Below are 235 nucleotides of genomic sequence, written 5' to 3' on the forward strand. Positions count from 1 at the left end.
GTTGTCAGCTTATAAGTCACGCGCTGTTTGCCCGTATGCCTGTGTGTCTGTGACCTTGTTTAAGCTTCGAATCAACAGCAGCTTAGCCAGTCGTGACAGAACCGTCGGACGGCGCCTTAAGGGAACCAGATGATTTAGTTGAAAGTTGAGCGAACTTAAACAACGGAGTCGCTGAGTTCACGCTGGTCTGTGCGCGAAAATCAGTCCGACTTTGAATTCTACGAAATGAATTTAA

Source organism: Penaeus monodon, chromosome 24 (genome assembly GCF_015228065.2).
Source record: "Penaeus monodon isolate SGIC_2016 chromosome 24, NSTDA_Pmon_1, whole genome shotgun sequence".
NCBI lineage: Eukaryota > Metazoa > Arthropoda > Malacostraca > Decapoda > Penaeidae > Penaeus > Penaeus monodon.